Source organism: Nerophis lumbriciformis, linkage group LG10, assembly GCF_033978685.3.
Source record: "Nerophis lumbriciformis linkage group LG10, RoL_Nlum_v2.1, whole genome shotgun sequence".
Classification (NCBI taxonomy): Eukaryota; Metazoa; Chordata; class Actinopteri; order Syngnathiformes; family Syngnathidae; genus Nerophis; species Nerophis lumbriciformis.
The window spans coordinates 39,781,857-39,809,697 of record NC_084557.2 but is presented as its reverse complement, the minus strand read 5'-3'; the positions used below and the strand labels follow the sequence as shown (position 1 = coordinate 39,809,697).

General features: G+C 39.2%; 1 protein-coding gene across 6 annotated transcripts in view; it reads right to left on the bottom strand.

Annotated features, from left to right (window-relative positions):
- The window catches only part of plxnb2b (plexin b2b), a 523,354-nt gene that overhangs the window by 253,867 nt on the left and 241,646 nt on the right, over positions 1 to 27,841 (bottom strand). For 5 of the 6 annotated variants that reach the window (XM_061969610.2, XM_061969611.2, XM_061969612.2 and 2 more), the window contains 2 exons: positions 4,663 to 4,724; positions 4,513 to 4,590 (listed from right to left, as the gene is read on the bottom strand). The exons of the other annotated variant lie outside the window; for it this stretch is intronic. The gene's annotated coding sequence lies outside the window, so the exon portion shown is untranslated. The remainder of the gene's footprint in view (positions 1 to 4,512; positions 4,591 to 4,662; positions 4,725 to 27,841) is intronic. 6 annotated transcript variants of the gene reach the window in all.

Sequence of the window (27,841 nt, the reverse complement as noted above, 5' to 3'; positions counted from 1 at the left end):
ATCTGACAAAACATGGACAAATAATTATATCAAAACTGCCTCGTATTCCAATCGGGTAAAATGTATTTCACAATACATATCTTTATTATTTTATCGTCCAATCCTAGTTATAGATGACAACATTTGCACCGTTTTCTAGCTTTTCGTGACCCCAGGATGCAGAGATAGATGGCGACATGCAGGTTAAAGGGTTTAATTAAACTGGGAAAAATACCTAAAGGTAGCAAACAGCAGTACGTAGCAGCATCGAGGCAAATAGTGACCCTCTACAATAATCCAGCGCCTAACAGGCAAACCAAAGAGGAACTAGGCCTAATTACCAATTGAAAAACAGGTGCGCTGGAGGGAAACAGAACAGAAAATGTGTAACAAACCTTAGAGGAACTAAGCAGCAACCCTAACACTAAAACTAGAAAGTAGAAGCACCTGGACAGGAAATGATAGAAAAAAGAGGAAAATAACTAACAAAGCCAATTAGGATCATGACAATTATCATTAATATTTGCCTGCCTGCAAAACCAATAATATTTTTAGCATTGACATTTTTGGGCGATTCTCCCAAAATGTAAACAGTTGTCGGGACCTAACATACTCCGTATTTGCTAGGCACTAGCTTTAGCATTTTAGTGTTTTGCAAATCACATTGACATTTAGCACTTCAGCAGTAACGCTGCACGATTCTGAGGAGAAAACCACATTGAGATTTAAATCTCCATAATTGCCATTTGATTGGCAATTTTTATATTTTACACATATGAATGCATAAAACTGCAAAAAAGACATGTTACTTTGAGACTGTCAATCAACATATTATTGTCTCAAGGTGCCACACAATAAAACAATATGCAATAATCTACTTTAAAAAATATTTGGCTTCATGCAGACAGACTCAGAGCTTTTATCTACATAATTCTCTTTAACTGAATAAATAACTGATAACAACTATACAGTAAGGGTGTAACGGTACACAAAAATGTCGGTTTGGTACGTACCTCTGTTTAGAGGTCACGGTTCGGTTCATTTTCGGTACAGTAAGAAAACAACAAATTATACAATATCTGGTTATTTATTTACCAAAATTTGTAAACAATGGCTTTATCCTTTTAACATTGTTTTAAATAGCTCTGTGTGTGATGGATGTGAGCCACCACTAGGCTGATCAGTGCAACAGCAGGCAGTCATGAATGCTAAGCATAACAATAACATACATATACACACAGGGTCGATTGCCAGGGTTAATGTGGTCAACATAAATAAAATAAAAACTAAATAAGATGAGACTCAGAATTGGTTTCTTAACAAAACATTTCTACATATAAAGTGCAACATTTCCACATATAAAGTGCAACATTAAAGTGCTTCAAGTTGTTGCTCAGATTAAATAAAATGACAAAACTTTTCTTCTACATACAAAAAGTGCAACATTAAACAGTTTCAAGTCAACTCAGCCTCAGATTAACTTTTCTTCCCCCCCCCCCCAGCCTTAACCCCGGTGACTTTCACTCAATTTTCATGTTTTTTGCCAGAAAAATCAGCTTAACCACATTGTCTGCAGAAAGAGCAGACCTGCTTGCAGTTAAAATGTCTCCAGCTGTGGAAAATACCCTTTCACTGGGCACGGAGGTAGCAGGTATGGTGAGGTAGTGCCTGGCTAACTTGGCAGTAAGAGGACATATGGGCTCATTGTTCTTCCACCATAGAAGTGGGTCAAAATCTAGTTTTTAATGCAATATGGTCTTAAATATGCTGCTATAAAAACACCAACGGCATTTGTTATTGCTTTAGCCCTGCCTTACTCGCCGAGGAGAGGATGCTTGAATGCGGTGTTTGCACGACGTTCGTCTTTATCATCGTTGAAGCGATGTTATCCATTGTTGTATCGCACCGCGAAGTCGAAATGTTCCCAAACGGGAGATCTTTACGAGGCAGGAGAGTCTTCCAGCTCTGGCTTTTTGCATTTTGTAGTAGCTCGGTCATTGCTAGCATTCCGTATGTTGTGCCTCTGTGTGCATTGTTTACACAACGTGCGGTGCGCTACTTAATATGTCCGTGTGGAAACTCGTTCGGTGCACCTCCGTTCCGGACCGAACCCACCGTACCGAAACGGTTCAATACAAATACACGTACCGTTACACCCTTACTATACAGTGATCATAATGTACCGTATTTTCCGCACTATAAGGCGCACCGGATTATTAGCCGCACCTTCTATGAATTACATATTTCATAATTTTGTCCACCAATAAGCCGCCCCGGACTATAAGCCGCGCCTACGCTGCGCTAAAGTGAATGTCAAAAAAACGCTGCGCTAAAGTGAATGTCAAAAAAACAGTCAGATAGTTCAGTCAAACTTTAATAATATATTGAAAACCAGCGTTCTAACAACTCTGTCCCAAAATGTACGCAAATGTGCAATCACAAACATAGTAAAATTCAAAATGGTGTAGAGCAATAGTAACATAATGTTGCTCGAACGTTAATGTCACAACACACAAAATAAACATAGCGCTCACCTTCTGAAGTTATTCTTCATTCGTAAATCCTTCGAATTCTTCGTCTTCGGTGTCCGAATTGAAAAGTTGCGCAAGCGTGGTATCCAAAATGGCCGGTTCCGTCTCGTAGAAGTCATCGGGAGTCAGTGTCGCTGTTGTTCTGTGAATCCTGCCTTCCGGAAAGCTCGGACCACAGTTGTGACCGAAATATCTGCCCAGGCATTTACGATCCACTGGCAAATGTTGGCGTATGTCGTCCGAGGCTGTCTGCCCGTCTTAGTGAAGGTGTGTTCGCCTTCGGAGCTGTGTGAAAAAAGCCACCCGGCCTCTTCGCGTAAACTTCCCTTAACCACTCGCTCATCTTTTCTTCATCCATCCATCCCTTCGAGTTAGCTTTTATGATGACGCCGGCTGGAAAGGTCTCTTTTGGCAAGGTCTTCCTTTTGAATATCACCATGGGTGGAAGTTAGCATGGCAAGCTAGAACCACAGTGAAGGATGACTTCTCATTCCCTGTGGTGCGAATATTCACCGTACGTGCTCCCGTTCCACAGTGCGGTTCAGTTGCTGTGAAATACGGTAGTAATCCGTGTGCGGATGGAGAGATTGCGTCTTTTTATGAACCGGATCGCTTAGTAGGAGCCATTTTGTGGTCTTTACAGATGTAAACAGGAAATGAAACGTACGGTGATATCCGCGCGTTTTTTCTTCTTCTTCCGGGGGCGGGTAGAAGAAGAAGCGCTTCCTGTTCTATGGGGGCGGATGCTTTCCTTGGCGGTTGCTTGCGTAGAAGAAGAAGCGCTTCCTGTTCTACCGGGAAAAAAGATGGCGGCTGTTTACCGAAGTTGCGAGATCGAAACTTTATGAAAATGAATCGTAATAAAGCGCACCGGGTTATAAGGCGCACTGTCAGCTTTTGAGAACATTTGTGGTTTTTAGGTGCGCCTTATAGTGCGGAAAATACGGTAATGTAATCATAATATATAATAATAATGCAAGTAACCATGTAAAAGGATATAAACTTTTACTTCTCATTACTGTAGAATTGTTTATCAGTGGACTGTAATTGGAAGGTAAATAACTAAAAAATAAATACATAAACAAACAAACTCCGTTCTGTAAGCAAAAATTACATAATCAACATCTTAAAATGCTTTTTTTTCCCAAGGGGAAAAACTAGGTTGGGTTGTCTTTTTCTATTTATTTTTTTGCCAGATTACAGCGTTTGCGCTCGTTCGTCCGTGTTGATGGGCTCATATTGCCCATCCGGTTTGAAGCTGAAATAATCTCACAAAGACCCATTTGGCTTTGTAGTTATATTTTTTCCCCTCTAAATGCTAAAAGCAATGCACAGAGTGAGACCTCTTTCTCCTTGTTGAAAGCGAAATATGCTTTTTAATGGCCAGGAGGCAAAGGACGCGAGGCTCGACAATTCAGATTGGCAAACATGTCTAGCACACAAACGCTGGTGACGGCGGGGAAAAAATACAAAAAGCGGTTAGATTACCGCACTAATTAAAACCTGGATGTCGATTAATCGTGCACCCTTATTTAGGAGCCATCTTATATAACCACACAGTTTGCTAGTTGTTAGCAAAAGACCAAAAATCCACTAAGTTTGCATTTGATAACAGGCCCATTTCAGATTGACACAGGAATTGTTCTACTTGGGTCGATTAGTATCAACACAACCGCTGTGGGCGGACGTGAGGTGAGGACACACGACAGTGAGCAAGAAGGAGATGTGCCATGGAACGCTAGTTCTACCAAAAATAAGTGGGGTTAGGAAATGGTGGAAAGTAAGAAAAAAATAAGCCCATCAATATCCTGTCACGGCTGCCTGGCCATGCTAGCGCGGTAGGAATGCTGAGATAACACCAGGCAGATAAGTTGCTTTCTAATAAAGCAAGAAGAAGTTGACTTGACCTTCACATCTGTGGCCTGCTCACTTTATTTTGTCAACACCAAAAGAAAAACACTTTATAAAAAAAAAAAAAAAATGGAAAAAGAAAAGAACTTACCAGACACTTGATAAGCAATGATTAATTCAAGAAGGCATTGGCAGCAGCAACAATAGATGGAATCCTAGCAGAGAGAACCTGCAAAACCACACAATCTTCAGACTGAGGATAAGCCAGCAAAGGACAGGATTGTCTGCTGCATGTCCTGACCTTGGATGTGCGGGAAAGGTCATTCATAAAAGCAATTTGCCGCCACGCTCTCGGTCGGCTCTCTGCGAAGAGAGACAAAGCAGGACATTAAAGAACAATGTGAGCATTTTAAGACGGTCTTTTACAGTATCTTAGTGTGCAAAAACAGGACTTTTAATGATGTTTCAACGGAAATATTTGTCCCGCGAGACACATCGATCATCTCCCTCACTTGTTTGCTGCACTTTTCACAGAAATGGTGCTCAAACGTTCGCTTTTAACGTTTTGCTGCTTTTCTTGACATCATTAAAAAAATAAAAAATAAAATATTTACGGATATGCCACTCCGAGTTTGGTGAGGTCAGCAAAATCAATCAATCAATCAATCCATCAATTAAAGTTTACTTATATAGCCCTGCATCGCAATTGTCTCAAAGGGCTGCACAAACCACAACGACACCACAACGACATCCTCGGCTCTGATTCCACGGATATAAATAAACAAGGCTTCGCTACACATCTGGAATAAAAACGTGTAAAAAAAAAAAAAAAAGTATAATGTGAGGTCATTATAGTCCTTTATAAATAAATATGACAACAAATGGAAGGTGAAAGGTGGAATCAATCGACTCTTGTTTAGGTCAAATGGGTCCACAATGAGTTTCTCTTTACGGTTTTCAAATACATATATATATATATATATATGTATATATATATATATGTATATATATATATACGTATATATATACGTATATATACATATATATATATATATATATATATATATATATATATATATATATATATATACATATATACATATATATATATATATATATATATATATATACATATATATACATATATATATATACATATATATATACATATATATATATACATATATATATACATATATATATATATATATATACATATATATATATATATATATACATATATACATATATATATATATACATATATATATATATATATATACATATATATATATGTATATATATATATGTATATATATATATGTATATATATATATGTATATATATATATGTATATATATATATATATGTGTGTGTGTGTACGTTAGGTCAGGAAAAAACAGAGGCTTATTCATCCCTACAAGCCTGTTTCGCTGTTTTCCCTGCTCGTTCGGGTGATTTTAATCCCTTGACGAGCAGGGAAACCTGCGAAACACGTACAGTTAGGTCCATAAATATTTGGACTTTGACACAATTTTCAGTATTCCAGCTCTGTACAACACCACAATGGATTTGAAATAAAACAATCAAGATGTGCTTTAAGTGCAGACTTTGAGCTTTAATTTGAGGGTATTTACATCCAAATCAGGTGAACGGTGTAGGAATTACAACACATTTTATATGTGCCTTCCACTTTTTAAGGGACCAAAAGTAATTGGACAATTGGTTACTCAGCTGTTCCATGGCCAGGTGTGTGTTATTCCCTTGTTTTTTTTCATTTATTTCATTTACAAAGAGCAGATAAAAGGCCTAGATGTCACTTCAAGTGTGGTATATTCATTTGTAATCTGGGGAAGTCATCTCTCAATATGAAGTCCAAAGAGCTGTCACTATCAGTGAAGCAAGCCATCATTATGCTGTAAAATCAAAACAAAGCCATCAGAGAGATAGCAAAAACATTAGGTGTGGCCAAACCAACTGTTTGGTACATTCTTAAAAAGAGACAACGCACTGCTGAGCTCAGCAACACCAACAGACATGGAAGACCACGGAAAACAAGTGTGGTGGATGACAGACAAATCCTTTCCCTTGTCAAGAAAAAGCCCTTCACGACAGTTGGCCAGATGAAGAAAAGTCTCCAGGAGGTAGGTGTATCTGTGTCCAAGTCAACAATTAAGAGAAGACTTCTCCAGAGGAAATACAGAGGTTTCATCACAAGGTGTAAACCATTGGTGAGCCTCAAAAACAGGAAGGCCAGATTAGAGTTTGCCAAGAAACATCTAAAAGAGCCTGTGCAGTTCTGGAACAACATCTTATGGACAGATGAGACCAAGATCAACTTGTACCAGAATGATGGAAAGAGAAGAGTATGGAGAAGGGAAGGAACTGCTCAAGATCCAAAGCATACCACCTCATCAGTGAAGCATGGTGGTGGTAGTGGCATGCATGGCTGCCAGTGGAACTGGATCTCTTATATTTATTGATGATGTGACACCTGACCAAATCAGCAGAATGAATTCTGAAGTGTTTGGGGCAATATTATCTGCTCATATTCAGCCAAATGCTTCAAAACTCATTGGACGGTGCTTCACAGTGCAGATGGACAATGACCCGAAGCATACTGCAAAAGCAACCAAATAGTTTTTAAGGTAAAGAAGTGGAATGTTCTGCAATGGCCAAGTCAATCACCTGACCTGAATCCCATTGAGCATGTTTTTCACTTGCTGAAGACAAAACTGAAGGGAAAATGCCCAAAGAACAAGAAGGAAGTGAAGACAGCTGCAGCAGAGGCCCGGTAGAGCATCACCAGGAACGAAACCCAGTGTCTGGTGATGTCTATGTGTTCCACACTTCAGGCTGTCATTGACTGCAAAGGATTTGCAACAAAGTATTAAAAAGTGACAATTTGATTTATGATTATGTTAGTTTGTCCAAATACTTTTGGTCCCTTAAAAAGTGGAAGGCACATATAAAATGTGTTGTAATTCCTACACCGTTCACCTGATTTGGATGTAAATACCCTCAAATTAAAGCTCAAAGTCTTCACTTAAAGCACATCTTGATAGTTTTATTTCAAATCCATTGTGGTGTTGTACAGAGCTGGAATACTGAAAATTGTGTCAATGTCCAAATATTTATGGACCTAACTGTATATTCCACTCTACCCCGGTATTGAGCACTGTATAAGGGATAAATCACAGAAACCTTGACTATGTGTGTGTGTATATATATATATATATATATATATATATATATATATATATATATATATATATATATATATATATATATATATATATATATATATATATGTGTGGGGATACATACATATATATACCGTATTTTCCGCACTATAAGGCGCACCTAAAAACCACAATTTTTCTCAAAAGCTGACAGTGCGCCTAATAACCCGGTGCGCTTTATTACGATTCATTTTCATAAAGTTTCGGTCTCGCAACTTCGGTAAACAGCCGCCATCTTTTTTCCCGGTAGAACAGGAAGCGCTTCTTCTTCTACGCAAGCAACCGCCAAGGAAAGCACCCGCCCCCATAGAACAGGAAGCGCTTCACCCGCCCCCATAGAACAGGAAGCGCTTCACCCGCCCCCAGAAGAAGAAGAAAAAACGCGCGGATATCACCGTACGTTTCATTTCCTGTTTACATCTGTAAAGACCACAAAATGGCTCCTACTAAACGATCCGGGTCATAAAAAGACGCAATCTCTCCATCCGCACACGGATTACTACCGTATTTCACAGCAACTGAACCGCACTGTGGAACGGGAGCACGTACGGTGAATATTCGCTCCACAGGGAATGAGAAGTCATCCTTCACTGTGGTTCTAGCTTGCCATGCTAACTTCCACTCATGGTGATATTCAAAAGGAAGACCTTGCCAAAAGAGACCTTTCCAGCCGGCGTCATCATAAAAGCTAACTCGAAGGGATGGATGGATGAAGAAAAGATGAGCGAGTGGTTAAGGGAAGTTTACGCGAAGAGGCCGGGTGGCTTTTTTCACACAGCTCCGAAGGCGAACACACCTTCACTAAGACGGGCAGACAGCCTCGGACGACATACGCCAACATCTGCCAGTGGATCGTAAATGCTTGGGCAGATATTTCGGTCACAACTGTGGTCCGAGCTTTCCGGAAGGCAGGATTCACAGAACAACAGCGACACTGACTCCCGATGACTTCTACGAGACGGAACCGGCCATTTTGGATCCCACGCTAGCGCAACTTTTCAATTCGGACACCGAAGACGAAGAATTCGAAGGATTTACGAATGAAGAATAACTTCAGAAGGTGAGCGCTATGTTTATTTTGTGTGTTGTGACATTAACGTTCGAGCAACATTACCGGTATGTTGCTATTGCTCTACACCATTTTGAATTTTACTATGTTTGTGATTGCACATTTGTACATTTTGGGACAGAGTTGTTAGAACGCTGGTTTTCAATATATTATTAAAGTTTGACTGAACTATCTGACTGTTTTTTTGACATTCACTTTAGCGCAGCGTTTTTTTGACATTCACTTTAGCGCAGCGTAGGCGCGGCTTTTAGTCCGGGGCGGCTTATTGGTGGACAAAATTATGAAATATGTAATTCATAGAAGGTGCGGCTAATAATCCGGTGCGCCTTATAGTGCGGAAAATACGGTATATATATATTGCGCTCTACTACGGTATCGAGCACTATTTTTTTGGATAACCTTATTAAGACATATATATATATATATATATATATATATATATATATATAAGGGCTGCAACTAACAACTAATTTGATAATCGATTAATCTGTCGATTATTACTTCGATTAATCGATTAATAATCGGATAAAAGAGACAAAATACATTTCTATCCATCCATCCATTTTCTACCGCTTATTCCCTTCGGGGTCGCGGGGGGCTCTGGAGCCTATCTCAGCTACATTTCTATCCTTTTCAGTATTTTATTGGAAAAAAACAGCATACTGGCACCATACTTATTTTGATTATTGTTTCTCAGCTGTTTGTAAATGTTGCAGTTTATAAATAAAGGTTTATAAAAAAAAGCCAACTATTTTTATAATCGATTTTAATCGATTAGTTGTTGCAGCCCTAATCATATACACACACACACTTGGAAGATACATATACACACACATACAAATATATATATATATATATATATATATATATATATATATATATATATATATATATATATATATACACACACACACACACACACACACACATAAATAAATAAATAAATATATAGTAATAAATATATATATATTTGTATATATATATATATGTATATATATTATGTGTATGTATGTACATACACACATATATACCACATATATAAATACATATATACATACATACAGTAAATACATACATACATACATACATACATATATGCATACATACTGTATATACATACATATATCATACATACATATGCATATACACATATACACATACACACATATATATATACACATTTATATATACATACACATAAATACATTCACAAATTTATACATACATACATATATACATAAACACATATATACATACACATGTATACATACACATATATACAGTATATATTATATATACATACACATGTCTACAGTATGTATACATATACATATATATATATATATATATCGTATTTTCCGCACTATAAGGTGCACCTAAAATCCTTCAATTTTGTCAAAAGCTGACAGTGCGCCTTATAATCTGGTGTGCCATATATATGGACCAATATTGAGCCTCGAACAGGTAAAAGTTTCAATCAATCAATCAATCGCAACCACGGTAAGCAGCCGCCGACTTAATTTTTCCCCTTCTTCATTTTCCCCCGTAGAAGAAGAAGAAGCGCGCGGTGCATGCTGGAATATATGACTGCGCGAGGCGTGCCGTTTCATTACCATTTGTTTGTTTATGTAAAGACCCCAAAATGGCTCCTATTAAGAGACACACTTACGACGCAGAGTTTAAACTTAAGACGATCAGTCACGCAGGAATAGAGCAGCAGCGACACTGACTCGATTAATGATGACTTCGACGAGACGGAGCCGGGCATGTTGGAAGCTGTATTCACTCAACTGTTTAATTCGGACACTGAAGAAGAAGAATTCGAGGGATTCGTGGATGAGGAATAACTTCATAAAGTGAGCTTTACATGTTTATTTTGTGTGTTGTGTTGTGTGACATTAACGTTTGAGCAACATTGAGTTATTGATATATTGTTATTGCTCTGCACTACTTCGAGTGTTACTATATTGTGATTGCACTAACGTTTGATTTACCGTAACAGTATCACTGTTTTTTACGTGTTTATTGAATCAAGTTCCCCTCCACTATGTGATATAAATGTTGCACTACATGTAATGCCTTGCTGTTGTTAAAAGATAAACAAAACACCACGTCACTGACTTTACCTCGGGGAAAATAATAAAACAGCTGTTTATTCATTTTGGGAGTGAACAGAGTTGTCAGAACGCTGGTTTGTAATCTATTAATAATGTTTGACTGACCTATCTGACTGTTTTGTTGACATTCCCTTTAGCGCAGCTCCATCTAATGGATGCATAACGTAACCCCAGCCTCTACTGTAGCGTCTATTCTATGCGCCTTATAATGCGGTGCGCCTTATATATGAACAAAGTTTTAAAATATGCCATTAATTGAAGGTGCGCGTTATAATCCGGTGCACCTTATAGTGTGGAAAATACGGTATATAAATAAAAGGTATAGTATAGTTATATTGATTTGACTTTGTTTAGTTTAGTAGGGTTACCGTATTTTCCGCACTATAAGGCGCACCGGATTATTAGCCGCACCTTCTATGAATTACATATTTCATAATTTTGTCCACCAATAAGCCGCCCCGGACTAAAAGCCGCGCCTACGCTGCGCTAAAGTGAATGTCAAAAAAACGCTGCGCTAAAGTGAATGTCAAAAAAACAGTCAGATAGTTCAGTCAAACTTTAATAATATATTGAAAACCAGCGTTCTAACAACTCTGTCCCAAAATGTACAAATGTGCAATCACAAACATAGTAAAATTCAAAATGGTGTAGAGCAATAGCAACATACCGGTAATGTTGCTCGAACGTTAATGTCACAACACACAAAATAAACATAGCGCTCACCTTCTGAAGTTATTCTTCATTCGTAAATCCTTCGAATTCTTCGTCTTCGGTGTCCGAATTGAAAAGTTGCGCTAGCGTGGGATCCAAAATGGCCGGTTCCGTCTCGTAGAAGTCATCGGGAGTCAGTGTCGCTGTTGTTCTGTGAATCCTGCCTTCCGGAAAGCTCGGACCACAGTTGTGACCGAAATATCTGCCCAAGCATTTACGATCCACTGGCAGATGTTGGCGTATGTCGTCCGAGGCTGTCTGCCCGTCTTAGTGAAGGTGTGTTCGCCTTCGGAGCTGTGTGAAAAAAGCCACCCGGCCTCTTCGCGTAAACTTCCCTTAACCACTCGCTCATCTTTTCTTCATCCATCCATCCCTTCGAGTTAGCTTTTATGATGACGCCGGCTGGAAAGGTCTCTTTTGGCAAGGTCTTCCTTTTGAATATCACCATGAGTGGAAGTTAGCATGGCAAGCTAGAACCACAGTGAAGGATGACTTCTCATTCCCTGTGGAGCGAATATTCACCGTACGTGCTCCCGTTCCACAGTGCGGTTCAGTTGCTGTGAAATACGGTAGTAATCCGTGTGCGGATGGAGAGATTGCGTCTTTTTATGACCCGGATCGTTTAGTAGGAGCCATTTTGTGGTCTTTACAGATGTAAACAGGAAATGAAACGTACGGTGATATCCGCGCGTTTTTTCTTCTTCTTCTGGGGGCGGGTGAAGCGCTTCCTGTTCTATGGGGGCGGGTGAAGCGCTTCCTGTTCTATGGGGGCGGGTGCTTTCCTTGGCGGTTGCTTGCGTAGAAGAAGAAGCGCTTCCTGTTCTACCGGGAAAAAAGATGGCGGCTGTTTACCGAAGTTGCGAGACCGAAACTTTATGAAAATGAATCGTAATAAAGCGCACCGGGTTATTAGGCGCACTGTCAGCTTTTGAGAAAAATTGTGGTTTTTAGGTGCGCCTTATAGTGCGGAAAATACGGTAGTTAAATTCCTAACAACTAACCTGCCATTTTTTCCCCCACTCTATTTTCCAAGCACATTCAGGAAAAGCCACATAAAAGATATTCCCCCGTCCAATTAACTTTGCCGCATCTTATCCTCGTCTTTCTAACAACGACCCATTGAAGTCCTGAGCGAGGGTGGAAGAGCCAAAAGTGCATATTCCAGGAAATCTAAAGTCAGCTTTAAAGAAAGGAAATCGTCCCTTCAACCTTAAAATCTACATACTGACTGCCTTTGATCAAGTGTGACTTTGGCTTAGAGAGGATTCTACAAAAGTTTCACTTAAAGCCTTTCACCTGTGGCAGACAAATACAGTAAAAATAAATAGAACACACACTAAACTCTGAATTAGTGGGAGCTTGCTTCTGTTTGATGAGATGGTCCCCGGATGGTTGATGGTATATACTGTACTAGGGATGTCCCGATCCAGGTTTTTGCACTTCCGATCCGATACCGATATTGTTTTTGCATTTCCGATCCGATACCGACCGATACCGATACTGACCGATACCGGCCTATCCGAGCATGTATTAAAGTTTAAAGTTATTTAGCCTATTTAGTTGTCAGAATCATGTTGAAAAGGGTTTTAGTACTCTTGATAACAACTAGCCAGCTGAATTAGGGGAGTTTGAATAATACACAATGGTTGGTAACAAGAAACTGACCTGTTTATTCAAGGATAAACACAAAATAGACAAAATTATACATGACAAACAGAAATGGCATCATTGAACTAGGGCTGGGCGATATGGCCTTTTTTTAATATTGCGATATTTTAAGGCCATATTGCGATACACAATATATATCTCGATATTTTGCCTTAGCCTTGAATGAACACTTGATGCATATAATCACAGCAGTATGATGATTCTATGTGTTTTGATTGATTGATTGAGACTTTTATTAGTAGGTTACACAGTGAAGTACATATTCCGTACAATTGACCACTAAATGGTAACACCCCAATAAGTTTTTCAACTTGTTTAAGTCGGGGTCCACTTAAATTGATTCATGATACAGATATATACTATCAGATTTATACTATCATCATAATACGGTCATCACACAAGATAATCACATTGAATTATTTACATTATTTATAATCCAGGGTGTGGAGGGGGGCGCCGGATGTAAGTGTCAAAAAGACAGCCAAAAGAGTTTGATATGAGAATACATCTAAAGTTAAAATATAGGGTAGAAATGCACCCATTTGCAGGAAATGTAGTCTTGATTTTCAAAATGTTCTTTCAAGGCTTGCATGTCTACATTAAAACATTCTTCTTCATACTGCATTAATATATGCTACTTTTAAACGTTCATGCAGAGAAGGAAATCACAACTAAAAAAATCACTAATTTTTTCATACGGTGTTGATGTGGACATTTTTGCCTCGGCATTTTGATGGTGTGGACGTGTGGACGTGTGGCACCGAACGGAGATAAGCGTCTCGACAGAGGTCACAATATTTGAATAATGATGACGAAAACTGTTTTCTCTGTCGTGTCCGTGTGTCGAAAATTGTTATGCGCTTATTTTTTTATTTGATTTTGTGCGTGGCATAGATTTGCTATGCGCAGAGGACGCTTACACAGTGCGCAATTGCACAGGCGAGCACCTTATAGGGAGCGTTGCTCGCACGGCTGCGCTAGCATCACAGCTAACGTTAGCCATGCTGCTACCTCTCTGCTCGGGGAGGACGTATACGTATGTGACGTATGACGTGACAGTATGTGACGTATGACGTGACAGTATGTGACGTGTGTAAGAAGGTGCACTTGCTGTCTGTGAGAGGGAGACACAGGAAAGAGTGAGAAGAGCCTGTCGTGTAATGCCAGCAGCTAAAAGCAACTGCGTGAAAATTCACAGACCTGTGTTGAAGGTGTGCTGGAAAATGCGGAACGGAAATTACGGAGCAGCAGAAAAGTGGAATGTATTATTTAAATCGGTGTGTTGGAAAACACGGACCGGAGTTTTTTTTAAAACTGGATCTGGATCGGCATTTTCCCATGCCTTGCCGATACGCAATTTTTGGCAAATATCGGCAGCCGATCCGATCCAAATATCGGATCGGGACATCCCTATACTGTACTATATACCATCAAATTTGGTATACACAAATTAGCCTCTGGCTACAATCTGGCACATTTACATTTGATTTGTTCATTAATGTGCATTAATTGTTGCATGTAAAAAAATATATTAAAATATAATAACAAATGGAGACTTCCTATTAGGAGTTTCATTACACATCTATGAACAAGCTTATTGATGTGTTTAGCGGGACAGGCAAAATTTAAGTCTGAGAAAATGCGGTCGTTTGTAAATTATTTAATGTTTCTCTGAGGCCCGGTAGAAAATGCGTCACGGACCGGTGCCTGTGGTTGGTGACCACTGCTATAGAGGATCTTTGAACACTGTTTCTGCAGTAGATCCTTAAAAACAGTGCAACACTCCTGTTACGTAGAAGGTCTTTGATTACATTTTCTCAGTAGGTTCTAGGGTTGTACGGTATACCGGTACTAGTATAGCATCACGGTACTAATGAATCAAAAATGGTACTATACTTTGTTTGAAAAGTACCGTTTTTTTAAACAGGCACGACGGCGCACCGTCGTCACGTCATGACATTGCTGGTTTTACGAGCAGAGGAGCATGTTCGGCAGCACACACGGAGTACTACAAGCAGACACAGTGTGTAGACAGAAAAGCAGAATGAACGCATTTTGGTTAAAAAACTAACGGTAAAGGTGAAGATATAACTCTGAAATCCCCACAGGAAGAGGTGCTTTAAGACATGGCTAATGTCCATCCGCAGTCTGCAGTGTTTTAGCTACTTCTAAATCACTAATCCTCGCCTCTATGGCGACAAATTAAGTATGTTTCTTACAAGCAGCATTATCACTGCAGGACGAGTAATAGCTAAACATGCTTCACTACACACCGTAGGATACAATAGATCACCGGCGTCACAATGTATAAAAAACACCATGGGTGGATCTATTCCTGACATCCACTGTAATGATAGCAAGTACAAAAGAGCGTACCTAGTCGATACTACTATGATTACATCGATATTTTTTAGCATCACAAAATCTTTTTTCCTTTTTTAAAATTCATTTTATGTTTATTACCTCAGAAAATATGTCCCTGGACACATGCGGACTTTGAATATGACCAATGTATGATCCTGTAACTACTTGATATTGGATCAATACCTAAATGTGTGGTATCATCCAAAACTAATGTAAAGTAGTAAACAACAGAAGAATAAATGAGTATTACATTTTAACAGAAGTGTAGATAGAACATGTTAAAACAGAAAGTAAACAGTTTTTAACAGTAAATGAACAAGTGGATTAATAATTAATGTTTACAGCTTGTCCTTCATAATGTTGACAAAATAATAGAATGATAAATGACACAATATGTTACTGCATACGTCAGCACACTAATTAGGAGCCTTTGTTTGTTTACTTACAACTAAAAAACAAGTTGTCTAGTATGTTCACTATTTTATTTAAGGACAAAATTGCAATAAGAAACATATGTTTAATGTACCGTAAGATTTTTTGTTCAAATAAAGCCAATAATGCAATTTTTTTGTGGCCCCCTTTATTTAGAAAAGTATCGAAATGCATTTTGGTGCCGGTACCAAAATATTGGTATTGGGACAACCTTTGTAGGTCTCCTCAAAAAAGTAAAGCACACTAGTCATACAGGGGACGTTTGGAATACTTTTTTTTTTACAGGAAGTCATTCGAAACAGCACACTATGCTGCTATACAAGCTGCACACTGACTACTCAACACTATTTCCCGGTTCCATTTCTAAAAAGAGAAGCTCCAGTCAAAATGTGTAACTCTTTTTAGACAGCGTAGAGCGGGAATCAATCCTCAATGGCTGATAGGCCATCAAAGGTCTTAAATGCTGTGCAGCTTTCCCTGTGATGGATGTTTGTTGCAGCGAAGCAGGTGAAGCAGAGTGACAGCCCCGACATTTCTCAGGGGGCTGTTAACCGGTGAAAATAGTCATGTTTTGGTCCGACAATGGCCCTCCCGTTTCTTTTGAACTTTCCGTGTCACATCTCGGCGCCATAAAACAGTACATTTGTCCTCTGAGGCAGACTGTTATGTCCGCGGAGGCCGACTGATGAGACAGCCATTCGGACTCTCTTTTGCTGTCATCGATCACCTTTCACGTACAGTAAATTATTTTTCAAGCGGCTTCTGGGTGATGGATAAGCGGCGCAGAAAGGACGGCGAGAGTGCTTCTCCTCCTCTCCAGCGGCGCAGGTGGGGAAAAGATCCCCGCCTTGTGCTTGCTGTGCCGCGCACGTTTTTTTCCATGTGGGCGCGAGCGTTGAATGTAGTGCCTTAGGCCAAAGCCGTGATTGATTCCATTGCCTGGCTGCTTTCCTTGTTTCAAAGGGTTCCTGGGATGAGGGAGGAACACACGCAGCACCTTGAATGAAAAACTGTCAAAATGAGGACTCCACATCTCTTCATAGGCACTGGTGGTCCTGGAGGGGCCGACGCTTCCGGCAAATGCCGAAAACGACAAAGCTGCTAAGATTCCTGGTCTATACTGTCGGCTCGTAAGCAAAGCAGGGACGGATGTTTTTAGCTGCTAGGCACACTTCTGTAGGTAACGTGTGTTGTGGCCCAGGAGACCCTTTTATGGCGTCCTTCCATTATGTTCTGTCCATTGGTTGACAGAAGTAGAATGAGGAAAAGAAAAACAAGTAGAAATGCATGGTTACAGACCACTAGGGCTGTGAATCTTTGGGCACCACATGATTCGATGCGATTCTTGGGGCTAACAATTCCCATTCTCGATTTAAACAGAGTCTTGATTCAAAATCAATAGTTGGTGCCAGTTGTATGATTAACTACATGTGGAGGTTACCCACATATGCGGTCCTCTCCAAAGTTTCTCAAAGTCATTCACATCGACGTCCCACTGGGGTAAGTTTTTCCTTGCCCTTATGTGGGCTCTGTACCGAGGATGTCGTTGTGGCTTGTGCAGCCCTTTGAGACATTTGTGATTTAGGGCTATACAAACAAACATTGATTGATTGATTGATAGAGTTCCATGCAGCGTTGGCAATTGGTTGAATGCAAGATGCAACAACTCCATTGTAAATATGCGTGTTTCTACATTTGTTGTTTGTTTGTTCTATTTTATTTCATACTTAAATGTACTATGTTCACATTGGTTAAGTTTGTAGTTGTGTTACCATGATTTAGGCTACGGTGTCATTTTGATAATTGTTGTGTTTATATTATGATTGTAATAATTGAAAGATGATAAATGAATGTGGTGTCGCAGTTGCGGATTTTACTAATGCGGCGGTTTGAGGAAACTCTATTGCTTTTCCAAGCGTTTTTAAATAACTGCTAACATAAGAATGCTAAACTGGAAGTGCTTAAAGTTGAATGACTGTTGGCAATTTTAATGCATTTCAGTCATATTACCTGTAAGCCTTTTTGCTCTCTTAATGTATTCAAAAAGAACCGAAGCGCGCCCTTATAATTCAAGAGACGTTTCCGTACTGTTACACCTCTAGTAAATACCAGCACGGTGTATCCCTGAGAAAACCAACAAAAAAAGCAAACAGAAGAGATCAAGCGAGTGTTCCTGAAACAATGCCCAGCAGAAGGTGAATCATCCAATTGAAAACAAATAGTCGGTTAATTGTGCCCGGGCGAAAAGGAGCAGAGAAGAAGCTGCAGGAGGTGTACTGCTGCAGAGAGAAAAAGCAGAAAATTACCATTCTTTCATCTTTCTTTCTGTCATGGCCTTTTCACCACCCGAGGGCTGCTTTCAACTCGGCCTCAGCATGGTGTCAAAGAACATTTTGGTTGCGGTGTCCTTAACCGAATATCCCCCACCCCCAAAAAGTCCATATTTCCACCAAGAACAGAGGGATTTCATTTGGAAGGCCAGAGTAGCCGACGGGGTCCTGATCTTACGGCTAAATTGGGCAAATTACTAGAAAAAACCCACCACTGCTGTTAATGTGTGCGCTACTTGAGGATGAAAGGCCACCGTGAGGAAGGTGAGAACAATAAATAACACCACTGACAATATTCATAATCTTCAGAAAGTGCAATGATGCAGACAACAGCTTGAAATGTGTGAATCATTATCTATCTTTAGTAAAAATGTTTATTATTGGCTGAAGTGCAGCCCTAATATTTGGTTATTCAGCTCTACTGAACAATGTCTAATTAGCCACTGCTCTCACTCATTTCACCAACAAGACCAAGTGTACGCTTCTGTACCGTACCAAAACATGTCGTTACGAATAGGGGTGTCCACATGAAATATTGGCCCGATATCAGCAAAAAAAACACGTATTGGATGATTGCATCTTAAATCTTCAAGATAAACTCCAATACAAGCAGTCCTTAATCCAAAAGTTCAGTCTTTTCTTGTATTTTAGTAAAGTCATTTACAATATGTCAACATTGTAGGCTATAAGCTACTGGGAGCTTGCAGCTACACAACAGCAAAGCACACAATAGCACACAAGCCAGACATACAAAATATGTGTCCTGACCAATATTGCAGTCTAAAACACCACATTAGTCAATATAAACAAGTATCAACTACTTATAGTTACATATAAGAGTATTAGAAATAATCCAGTAACAAACGTGTCCGCATCCTTCAACTTACTGCATCATGCCATTAATTTAATGAATTATTGTGACCACTAGGTATCGCCAAAACACAAAACTCCACTTCAAAAGCACAAATCGGTCATAAGGTTGGAAATGGTCAAACCTACTGTTTGTTTTTTATAACATTCCAAACTACAAAATAACAAAATTATTTACTTCTATGCCTTACGGTTAGGATTTTCCTCCGATCAAATGTTTCACATTACAAAACAATACAATTATTAGGGCTGTGAATCTTTGGGTACTACAAGATTCGATGCGATTCTTGGGGGTAATGATTCGATTCAAAACGAGTCTCGATTAACTCGCCTTAACTACAAACCCTGTTTCCATATGAGTTGGGAAATTGTGTTAGATGTAAATATAAATGGAATACAATGATTTGCAAATCATTTTCAACCCATATTCAGTTGAATATGCTACAAAGACAACATATTTGATGTTCAAACTGATAAAAAAACATTTTGTTTGCAAACAATCATTAACTTTAGAATTTGATGCCAGCAACACGTGACAAAGAAGTTGGGAAAGGTGGCAATAAATGCTGATAAAGTTGAGGAATGCTCATCAAACACTTATTTGGAACATCCCACAGGTGTGCAGGCTAACTGGGAACAGGTGGGTGCCATGATTGGGTATAAAAACAGCTTCCCAAAAAATGCGCAGTCTTTCAAAAGAAATAATGGGGCGAGGTACACCCCTTTGTCAACAACTGCGTCAGCAAATAGTCAAACAGTTTAAGAACAACGTTTCTCAAAGTGCAATTGCAAGAAATTTAGGGATTTCAACATCTACGGTCCATAATATCATCAAAAGGTTCAGAGAATCTGGAGAAATCACTCCACGTAAGCGGCATGGCCGGAAACCAACATTGAATGACCATGACCTTCGATCCCTCAGACGGCACTGTATCAAAAACCGACATCAATCTCTATAGGATATCACCACATGGGCTCAGGAACACTTCAGAAAACCACTGTCACTAAACACAGTTGGTCGCTACATCTGTAAGTGCAAGTTAAAGCTCTACTATGCAAAGCGAAAGCCATTTATCAACAACATCCAGAAACGCCGCCGGCTTCTCTGGGCCCGAGATCATCTGAGATGGACTGATGCAAAGTGGAAAAGTGTTCTGTGGTCTGACGAGTCCACATTTCAAATTGTTTTTGGAAATATTCGACATCGTGTCATCCGGACCAAAGGGGAAGCGAACCATCCAGACTGTTATCGACGCAAAGTTCAAAAGCCAGCATCTGTGATGGTATGGGGGTACATTAGTGCCCAAGGCATGGATAACTTACACATCTGTGAAGGCACCATTAATGCTGAAAGGTACATACAGGTTTTGGAACAACATATGCTGCCATCTAAGCGCCGTCTTTTTCATGGACGCCCCTGCTTATTTCAGCAAGACAATGCCAAAACACATTCAGCACGTGTTACAAAAGCGCGGCTTCGTAAAAAAAGAGTGCGGGTACTTTCCTGGCCCGGCTGCAGTCCAGACCTGTCTCGCATCGAAAATGTGTGGCGCATTATGAAGCGTAAAATACGACAGCGGAGACCCCGGACTGTTGAACGACTGAAGCTCTACATAAAACAAGAATGGGAAATTCCACTTTCCAAGCATCAACAATTAGTTTCCTCAGTTCCCAATCGTTTATTGAGTGTTGTTAAAAGAAAAGGTGATGTAACAGTGGTGAACATGCCCTTTCCCAACTACTTTGACACGTAATTCTAAGTTAATTAATATTTGCAAAAAAAAAATAAAGTTTATGAGTTTGAACATCAAATATCTTGTCTTTGTAGTGCATTCAATTGAATATGGGCTGAAAAGGATTCGCAAATCATTGTATTCCGTTTATATTTACATCCAACACAATTTCCCAACTCATATGGAAACGGGGTTTGTACATTCCTCCATAAGATGTATAAACATCTCTGATACATTTCTGCATTACTTAAAATAAACTAGTTTTGTTTAATAAAATGCTTCCCAAACATTTAATAAAGTCAAATACAAATAAGGCAACAAGAGAAGTTTTCAACACTTGTCTTTTCTAAACAACATCTGTACAGCAGATATAGATCATCTACATCAACAATACGATTTGCCTATTTAAAAAATAGGCAAATGTAAAAAAATCGTTACAAATAAGAATCGCAATTAATTCGAAAATGTAATTTTTTTGGACACCCCTAAAATGTATGCAATGTGATTTCTGCTGAAATGGAATTGGGTAATATGTGTATCGGCCAACACTTCAACAATTCTACTCAAACATCAAATGCAGATTGATTGATTGATTGATTGAGACTTTTATTAGTAGGTTGCACAGTGAAGTACATATTCCGTACAGTTGACCACTAAATGGTAACACCCGAATACGTTTTTCAACTTGTTTAAGTCGGGGTCCATAACGCTATTATGTGGAGTTCATTTAAAAAATCATCAGGAGGTCGCCTACAGCAAAAGTTGTTTTTTGTGTGTGCTTTTGACCTGATTAAAGACCTCTGCGGTTATTTTATTTTGAGGATCACACACGTGTTAATTGATAATTGCTGGTACCTACGATAGCATTAGCTGCTGAATTTTTTGAACATCTGTATTTTGTTCCCTGCCAGCGTTAGCATTCATCACGACTCATATTTCTTAATAATATGGAAGGATTTTTACAGTTTGCTTCTACATTGTTGTATCGTATTGGAAGTGAAAAATTACAAATACACGTATTGTTGCACTCCTGTTTGCCTCTCAAGCTGGGATCATCATACCGGCTTTTCCCACACTGGTTTGATTGATGCAGATTAAGGTCTTTTCGGATAAGGACAAATATTTGCTCCGGTTCTTTCCATTTTGTTTCGTTGAGAGTGGAAAACATCACCCTGAGCCAAATCAAGCAAACATCTGGGACTCTGAAGGCAAACTCCCAAATTTGGCCAACGTGGCCGAAAAGATTGTGTTTCTGCACTTCCAGTAGTGTGGACGCTGATCAAACACTGCTTGTTTTTTTTTAAAGCATTAAAGATGTCTCACTTTGTTTCAGGTTCACATTTACACAGACTTCAACTCAGACTGTCGCAGAAACTATTAGTCCAACTGACTTTACACTCGGCATACAGGCACTGATGTAAGCATAGTGTAGCTTCTTATGGGTCAATACACTGCAGATTCATTGGTATCAATGACAATGTTGCTTTGGTTGCACTCCAAATTAGAGATGTCCGATAATATCGGACTGCCGATATTATCAGCCGATAAATGCTTTAAAATGTAATATCGGAAATTATCGGTATCGGTTTCAAAATTATCAGTATCAGTTTCAAAAAGTAAAATGTATGACTCTTTAAAACGCCGCTGTGTACACAGACATAGGGAGACGTACGGCTTTTCACACACACAAGTAAATGCAAGGCATACTTGGTCAACAGCCATACAGGTCACACTGAGGGTGGCCGTATAAACGACTTTAACACTGTTACAAATATGCGCCACACTGTGAACTCACACCAAACAAGAATGACAAACACATTTCGGGAGAACATATAGCACCGTAACACAACATAAACACAACAGAACAAATACCCAGAACCCCTTGCAGCGCTAACTCTCCCGGGACGCTACAATATACACCCCCCGCTACCCCCTACCCCCCCACCTCAACCCTGCCCACCTCAACCTCCTCATGCTCTCTCAGGGAGAGCATGTCCTAAATTCCAACCTGCTGTTTTGAGGCATGTTAAAAAAAATAATGCACTTTGTGACTTCAATAATAAATATGGGAGTGCCATGTTGGCATTTTTTTTCCATAATTTGAGTTGATTTATTTTGGAAAACCTTGTTACATTGTTTAATGCATCCAGCGGGGCATCACAACAAAATAAGCATAATAATGTGTTAATTCTACGACTGTATATATCGGTATCGGTTGATATCAGAATCTGTATTTAAAAGTTGGACAATATCGGAATATCGGATATTGGCAAAAAAGCCATTATCGGACATCTCTACTTCAAATCTCAACATACAAATAATTGTTTTATGGGGAATATAATAATGAGGTGGCGACTTGTCCAGGGTGTACCCGCGTTCCGCCCGAATTCAGCACCCCCCGCAACCCTGGAAGAAACAAAGCGGTAGAAAATGGATGGATGGATGGATAATAACAAAAATAATAACAAAAATGGCATTAGTTGTAATTAATGTATTGCCTAACTGGTAACTGTGTCTCTGAGCAAATGGCTATGACCTGTGGCGTTTCCCAGGGCTTGATCCTGTGACCCCTGTTTTTCAACATGTCCATGCTGCCACCAGGCCAGCTAACAGGCAGCTTCAACGTGTCTTACCACAACTATGCAGATGATGATGATCGACGTATCGCTGACGGCAGGTGAACGTCGCTGCATCAAACAGATCAGTGTGGGGATACAAAACAGTTTTTCTTCCTTCAGCTAAACAGAAATGACCGTCTCTGGCCCGCAGAAGCAAAGAGAAATTATTATTAGTCACCTTGAGACCCTTTCCCTGAAACCTAATAATCAGGTTAGAAATCTGGGGAAATTATGTACTCAGACTTGAATTTTAACAGCCACATGACGTCAATACAATCAGCAGCTTTTTACCACCTACAAAACATGGCCACAATCTAAAGAATGATGTCTAAATCAGAAAATTACAAAGACTAATCCATGCCTTTGTCTCCAGCAGGTTCGACTAGTGTAATGGCCTTCTCACGTGGCTCTCTAAACCAGCTGAAAAGCAGTTGCAGAACATCAGAAATGCTGCTGCTCGAGTCCTGACTAGAACCAGGAAATACGACCACTGGCTTCCTGTTGCTCAGAGAATATTCTGTAAAACAGCTCTCTTTGTGTACACGTTTTTTCCCTGTCCAAAGTACATCTCTGACATGAGCCATCTCCAGCTCTGAGAACCTCAGGGAGTGGTCTCCTGGTGGTGGAGTCAGGACCAATCATGGTGAAACTGCGTTTCAGTTTTATGCTCCTAAAATCTGGAATAGATGTGAGACGGGCCTCAATGTTGGCAATGTTCAAATCCAGCCTGAAAACCCTTTTATTTAATTGTGCATATTACATCTAAATGTATTTTATCGACACTCTTTGATTTTAATGTGAATTATAATCCTTTTTATGATGATTTTACTGATTACTTATTATTACTTTACTTTTACTTGTTTTCTGTAAAGCTCTTTGAATTGTCTTGTGTACCAACTGTGCTCTATAAATAAACTTGCCTTATTTGTATACATCCAGTTACAATATGGCGCATCACAGGTTTGTAGGTTCCCATTACAACATCAAATCAAACTTTATTTACATGGCACTCTTCATGCACAGGCAAGTGGCAAGCAAAGTGCTGTACAAAACAAACAAACCAACAAACAACAGTAGAAGAAGAGAAAAAAACACACACACATTCACACACACACAAACACACACACTCAGCACTATTGACAATAACAAGGCAAAAACTAAGCATGGCACAAAGGATTTAAGGTAAAATGCCACCTTTGAAGCGTCCACACTGGGGTATAACTAAAATGATTGTCGTACATGTACATATATTTCATTACATTTTATACTATATACATACACACATACACGCATATGCATATATATATATACGCATAAATATACATGTACATGTACATACATACATATATATATATATATATATATATATATATATATATATATATATATATATATATACACACATATACATAATAGGGTTGTCCCGATACCAATATTTTGGTACCGGTACCAAAATGTATTTCGATACTTTGATACTTTTCTAAACAAAGGGGACCACAACATTTTTTTTATTATTGGCTTTAATTTAATAAAAAATCTTACAGTACATTAAACATGTTTCTGATTGCAATCGAAGAACAATTTTGGCCTTAAATAAAATAATGAACATACCAGACAACTTGTCTTTTAGTCTGCTGACGTATGCAGTAACAAATTGTGTCATTTATCATTCTATTATTTTGTCAAAAAGATAAAGGACAAGCTGTAAAAATGTATTATTAATCCACTTGTTCATTTACTGTTAATATCTGGTTATTTTCTGTTTTAACATGTTCTATCTACACTTCTGTTAAAATGGAATAATCACTTATTCTTCTGTTGTTGGATATTTTACATTAGTTTTGGATGATATCACAAATTTAGGTATCGATCCGATACCAAGTAGTTACAGGATCATACATTGGTCATATTCAAAGTCCTCATGTGTCCAGTGACATATTTAATGAGTTTATAAACATAATAGGAATTTTAAAAAAGGAAAAAAGATTTTGTGACGATAAACAATATCAATGTAATCAAAGTAGTATCTGTTAGATACGCTATTGCACTTGGTATCATTACAGTGGATGTCAGGTGTAGATCTACCCATGGCATTTGTTTACTTTCAGGCACGCTAGCTTATGTTAGTGGTGACGCCGGTGAGCTGATGTATCCTCCCACGGTGTGTAGTGAAGCATGTTTAGCCATTCATCGTCCTGCAGTGATAATGATACTTGTAAGAAACTCACTTTATTTGTCGCCATAGAGGCAAGAATTAGTGATTTAGAAGTAGCTGAAGCATTGCAGACTGCAAATGGATGTTAGCTGCTAGTTAGCTAGCCATGCCTTAAAGCACCTCTTCCTGAGGGCGTTTCAGTGTTTATCGTCTTTAGACCAAAACGTGCCCTTTTGTGTCTACACACTGTCTGCTTGTAAGTACTCTGTGATTGTGCGCTGCCGAACATGCTCCTCCGCTCGTAAACCCAGCAATGTCACGACGTGACGACGCGCTGTCATGCCCATTAAAAAAAATAATAATTAAATAAAAAATTGGGAACCCATCCATCCATCCATTTTCTACCGCTTGTCCCATTCGGGGTCGCGGGAGGTGCTGGAACTATCTCAGCTGCATTCGGGCCATAGGCAGGATACACCCTGGACAAGTCGCCACCTCATCGCACGGCCAACACAGACAGAACCGGTAATTTTCAAACAGGTTTTGTACCGTTTTTGATTCATTAGTACCGCAATACTATACTAGTACCGGTATACCATACAACTCTAATACATACATACACATATATATACACACATTAGAGATGCGCGGTTTGCGGGCACAACCGCGGAGTCCGCGGATTATCCGCTATTTGGGCGGATGAAATTTAAAAAAATTAGATTTTATCAGCGGGTCGGGTCGGGTCGGGTCGGGTCGGGTCGGGCGATTGAAATTTAAAAAAATTAGATTTTAAATAGATTCAGGCGGGTGGCAGTTAAACCAATTCGGAAATATATATACATAGTTAAATGTTGTTACCCACATACGAAAAACGAGCAGGCACCTGCTGCATATGCCACAACAGAAGAAAAAAAAGAAAAAGAGATGGACACTTTTACGGAGCGGAGAAGGCCCCCGACACCAGCAGATGACATGGCACCCCAAACCATCACCCAAACATGCAAATTTTGCATTTCCTTTGGAAATCGAGGTCCCAGAGTCTGGAGGAAGACAGGAAAGGCACAGGATCCACGTTGCCTGAAGTCTAGTGTAAAGTTTCCACCATCAGTGATGGTTTGGGGTGCCATGTCATCTGCTGGTGTCGGTCCACTCTGTTTCCTGAGATCCAGGGTCAACGCAGCCGTCTACCAGCAAGTTTTAGAGCACTTCATGCTTCCTGCTGCTGACCTGCTCTATGGAGATGGAGATTTCAAGTTCCAACAGGACTTGGCGCCTGCACACAGCGCAAAATCTACCCGTGCCTGGTTTACGGACCATGGTATTTCTGTTCTAAATTGGCCCGCCAACTCCCCTGACCTTAGCCCCATAGAAAATCTGTGGGGTATTGTGAAAAGGAAGATGCAGAATGCCAGACCCAAAAACGCAGAAGAGTTGAAGGCCACTATCAGAGCAACCTGGGCTCTCATAACACCTGAGCAGTGCCAGAAACTCATCGACTCCATGCCACGCCGCATTAACGCAGTAATTGAGGCAAAAGGAGCTCCAACCAAGTATTGAGTATTGTACATGCTCATATTTTTCATTTTCATACTTTTCAGTTGGCCAACATTTCTAAAAATCCCTTTTTTGTATTAGCCTTAAGTAATATTCTAATTTTGTGACACACGGAATTTTGGATTTTCATTTGTTGCCACTTCAAATCATCAAAATTAAATGAAATAAACATTTGAATGCATCAGTCTGTGTGCAATGAATAAATATAATGTACAAGTTACACCTTTTGAATGCAATTACTGAAATAAATCAAGTTTTTCAAAATATTCTAATTTACTGGCTTTTACCTGTATATATACATATATACCGTGTTTTTCGGACTATAAGTCGCAGTTTTTTTCATAGTTTGACCGGGCTCCAGTGCGATTTATATATGTTTTTTTCCTTCTTTATTATGTATTTTCGGCAGGTGCGACTTATACTTCGAAAAATACGGTATATACTGTCACAATCAAAAGTGTACATACACTTGTAAAGAACATAATGTCATGGCTGTCTTGAGTTTCCAATAATTTTTACAACTCTTATTTTTTTGTGATAGAATGATTGGAGCACGTACTTGTTGGTCACAAAAAACATTCATGAAATTTGGTTATTTTATGAATTTATTATGGGTC